Here is a 5,507-nt window from a genome sequence, read left to right as displayed (position 1 = left end):
TTCTTACCTTTCTTGAGAAGTTCCTGATGAACCTCCTATAATAGCCTACCAACCCCATGAAAGATCTCACCTCATCTACATTCTTAGGAGCTACCCACTTCATGATGGCCCTTATCTTTTCTAGATCTACTGTAATTCCCTCCTTGGAGTCAACGTGTCCCAAGTAGTGTACCTCAGTCTGAAAGAAACTACACTTGCTAAGCTTAGTATAAAATTGATGCTCTCTCAACAACCTCAACAATGTTGTTAAATGCTCGGCATGCTCTTCCTAATTTTTAGAATATACCAATATGTCATCAATGAACATAATAAGAAACATATCCAAATACGGATGCAACACACTATTCATCAAGCACATAAATGTAGCTCGAGCATTAAGCCAAATGGAACTACAACAAACTCATAATGCCCATACCTAGTGCAAAAAGTTTTTGTAAATTTCCTCCTCTTTGATGTGTACCTAATGATATCTAGATCTAAGATAAATCTTTGAGAACATTGTTGCTCCCTTCAACTGATCGAACAAGTCATCAATCCTCAATAACAGATACTTGTTCTTAATGGTCACTTTGTTCAACTTCCTATAGTCAATTCATAATCTGAGAGTACCATCTTTCTTCTTCACAAACAATACCGATGCACCCCATGGTGATACACTTGGCCTAAGGTACCCCTTGTCCAACATTTCCTTCAACTGTAGATTCAACTCTACCAACTCAGGTGTGCTCATATTGTAAGGTATCTTTGATGCTAGACTTCCCCTAGCACTAACTCAATAGAAAATTCTACCTCCCTATGAGGTAGAAACTCTGTAATGTCCTCAGGAACTACATCCTGAAACTGTTGTAAAATTGGGTACCTGCTCAAAACATATGCATCCTCAACTTCCTTACCTTTGTCACTAGAAATGTGCACTACAAATAACCTTCACCCTTTCCTATGGCTACACTTTTCTTGCATAGTTGTCACCATCCTAAATGTTGTGGCTTTCTTCTTTCCCTAGAAGACTCTTGGTTCCTCATTTTCAACCAAGCACTCACTAGCTTTGTCATAATAATCCACCTTGGTTCTATGAAGATACAACCAATACATGCCCAACAACATATTGTATGATCCCAATAATAATACATTCAAATGTGTTGTGGTAGGCATACCATTCAAATCAAATGCACAGGATCTTACTCAATGGTGAACTCAATTCTTGGTACCTATAGCCAACTCCACTAACCAAGATTATGCATGCAATTCCTTACTCAAACCACACTTATCCACCAAGTCTGTACTAACATAACTATAATTAGATCCAAGGTCAATCAAAATAGAAATGACTTGATCACAAAGTTTACCATCCATCTCAATGATATATGCCTAATGGTCTGCCTATTTATTATCCAATGTTGCATAAATACGAGGAACGCTCTTACCAACATCCCCAATATTCTATGAGTCCCTGTGCACTATATATCTTAGGCCTACCACCCTGATATTGTGGAAAATCCCTCCTGCGGTGATCTCCTCCACAATTCCAACACCGCATGGGCTCCTTATTTTTCTCCTTAGATCAATGTCCTTGTCCTCTATCTGATGTGTTGAACCTATTAGGAGGTGCAACATTCTCTTTATTACCTGAGTCATGTGGTTTTACTCGCCTCTTTTCCCATTTTCCTTTGTTCTTGGCATTACCTTTCCAATCTGGTTTAGTCTCAGACTTGCACTTCAATTGTTCATATAAATGCTTTAGTTTTCAAATGGCCTCCTCCAATGATCTAGGCTCATCGAACTCAATCCTATCTTTGAATGTTATTGGTAACCCACTAGTGAATGTCTGGATCTTAGCCTTCTCCTCCTTGAGGAAAGGTACATACCTTAGTAGCTCCAAGAACCTGCTAGTGTACTCACCATCTGATAAAACTTGACAAACATACCATTTATTGGAGCTTTGTAATGCAGCTCATTATGGTATTTATAATAATAACCACAAATACACACATATACTTTTGCTTCAACCAACAAATAATCATACTACCTATAGAGATTTATAAATTGAACTCGATATAGTATTTACAATAATACACACATATGCACATTTTCTCAACTAGTAAATAAAATGATATGATGCCTGCATCTGCAACAAGGGAATCCACAGGCTCACACCTCCACCCTCAAAAGTAGTACCAAGATTCACCTCCTTCCCAGGAAGTCCAGAATCCACTGCCAAGGTCAAAGCTACATCCAATGTCTAGTGCTACAATCATGCACTACTTGTCCTTTCAGTGAATAATTACCAACTCATTATTTCAGGGAACACTCCCAATGTGTAAGTGATTCCATTTTCTAATGGTAATGACCAAAAGGAATCCATCCCTGGCCTTCCCTTTTCTTCTGCACAGCCCCTTGGGTAATTTGGTCACCCCCTTCCGTGCAATCACACACCTTCCAAGTTCCATTGCCACCCCCATCCCAAGTAGTCCATCCCTTGCAAGGCTTCCTCACATCAGAAGATACAAAAACCAAGAAATATCCCTAACTCAAACCATCATACCAGTTATAGCATGCTCATGGCAACCAATGGACACTATTGGGTACCAGTGTCCCATAATGGCCCTGCTCTTGAATACTTTACCAACATATTGTTTCATGTTCCAATACCTTTTGTTGTTGTTGCTAATTCTTGTCGTTAGCTTCAACCACCCAACCAGGCATTTTCGTGCTTCCTATACCAAGCACATAACTTCCATTAGATTCTAAATAAATTGAAATAACTTCACATCATAAGTATACATCAGTGAGATGAAAGCAATGTGGTCTGCGAAATGTTGGGAAAAGCATGGATAAGACATTGGAAGCAAGGTTTCTTGGTAGGGACAGTGTGGTTTTGGATGTGTGATACTACTATGGTGCGTATTTTGTATATGTTGTACATGTTGCATCTGTGATGTTGTTCACATGTGGTGTTGTGTATATAGAGTGTGTGTACATGTTGTTTATGCAATGTTATGTACATGGTGGTGCATATAGTGTTGTACAAATGTTGCATATGCAGTGCTAAGTATAGATGGTGCTATGTACAACATGTATGCAACACCAAATGTACATAGCACTACATATCCAACCTGTGCAGAGCATCATTTGTACACAACACTGCATATCCAACGTGTGCACAGCACCGTATGCACACAATTCCACATATCCATCATTTGCATAGTACAATATGTACACATCACCACGTATCCAACATGTACATAGCACCATCTATACTTAGCACTGCATATGCAACATTTGTACAACACTATATGAACCACCATGTACATAACATTGCATAAACAACATGTACACACACTATATATACACAACATCACAGATGCAACATGTACAACATATACAAAATGTGCACCACAGTAGTATCACACATCCAAAACCACACTTTCCCTACTAAGAAACCTTGCTTCCAATGTCTTATCCATGTTTTTACCAGCATTTCACAAACCACATTGCTTTCATCTCACTGATGTATCCCTTGGTATTGTATGTCCATAAATTATACATAACATAATCAGATAATATCAACTCATAACCACATGATACTAACCTCATGGTTTGTCAGTAACACTCTTCCCATTTGATTCCTCATAGCCAAGAACCTCTTCATGCCATTCACCTACATAGACAATCATTCCTTCACAAGAACATTCCCTAACAACCCTGTCAGATAGTCACATGGATATATATAAACATTGGCATTAAAAAGTCATGATCTTCTTAGACAACGACATACATACATACATACATTTATACATATAAACACAATCATGATCCATGATGACCCTATCAAACATGGCATGCGTACATATATACATGTATACATATATAGACATCAGCATAATCATGATCACAACATAACCACTAGATATCATAATCTCAAGGTTAAGAGAACTCCCTTTATCCATGCACAACATTGAGAACAATTGTTCCCAACATAGTCAAGGAAATTGATGCCTCACATCCATTCACTTTACCTTTACTGTTAGCTTTCTCATTATTGTCTTTCCATCGTCCATTTACACCAATGGACCCAACCAACGCAACCAAATGTCATACTCTTACATTTAGCTACAATTACGCATGCACTAGATTCATCTAAGTCTTTCATTACATGTTGAGTACCACACAACTCTCCTAGAGCTTCATTAACTTACTCCTTCCCCAACCAATTCTCAAGACTCTCAAAACAATAAAATGAAAGACCAAGAAGAAACAAGTGAAAATCATGAAAACCAACAACAATACGACACCACAAACAAAGTGGCAAGGGCTTGCACCGAACATAAACAAAACCGCAAATCAAGCTCAAAAAATCAGAAAATACCAAAAGCACAAGACTAGCAACAGACACCATGACTCCATTTCCATGGCTCCCAGTGCCTCTAAGTGAAATCTCAACTCAAGCCGTATTTAATATTTCATGGCAGTCTCTTTTCCATGTAATCCCGCATCATATTGCCATCAACACATATCTGTTAGTGCAAAAATAAACATAACAATACATTTTTTACCTTACCTTGTTGCACCAAGCACGTTGCTTGCAACTGAAAACATCCACACCATCTCTTAAGGGACTCCAATTCCCTTGACAGATACACTTGTAACTAGAGACTAGCGAATATACATGTCAAGAAAATGTTCATGATTATTAAGATGGTTTTCGGCAATAATCACATCAAATTCATTTGTCGATGCATTTCGAACCAACAAGTGTGGTTCATCGTCAGGACGAGATGAAGAATCATATCATGGCCCCAAGTTAAATAGAGAGTTCATCATACAACAACTACTTTTGACTAAGGAAACAGCTACAAAGGAAAGGGAAAAAGCTACATTTGATTGGACCAAGGGAAAAAAGTCAAAATTATTTAATTTATTAACTAAATTTTTTATTTAGTTTGTTAAAATAATACATAATTATTTTTTATTTTTAAACAACAAATTTGTTTATAATTAACTAAATGTTTTAAAGAACCTAAACATCGAAACTCAGACTTAAATATTTTTATATCCTCTTTAATACTTTAAAATATGTATTATTAAAGGACTATTATAAGACTAATCAATAATTAGTTAATTAGTTAGCAAGATCATAAGTGCATTCATTTATTTACTTTAATTGTATATGTAACTATCTAAGTACTACAATAAGGGTAAATCTTATGAAGATTTATCGGATACATTAAATATAAATAACCAATTAAATTAAATATTAAAGGTAACATGGTCTTAAAAGTTTTTAATATTATTAATGTTTTACTCTTAATAATTGATGGTTTCTAAAGTCTCCCTCTTTTCCTTCTTTTCCTTTTTATTAGGTTTAGTTTCCCATAGCTTACCTTTACCTAGGTTTTGTTTTTTGGGATACTTATAGAACTTAAATATAGTCTTATTAACGAATTTGTGGGTTATTTAATAAACTTTTAAACCATGTTACCTTTAATATTTAATTTAACTGGTTATTT

This window comes from Pinus tabuliformis, chromosome 7 (genome assembly GCF_031772625.1).
Source record: "Pinus tabuliformis cultivar Carrire ecotype Pingquan chromosome 7, CPIR1, whole genome shotgun sequence".
NCBI classification, from domain to species: Eukaryota; Viridiplantae; Streptophyta; class Pinopsida; order Pinales; family Pinaceae; genus Pinus; species Pinus tabuliformis.
Note: the sequence above shows the minus strand (reverse complement) of the source record.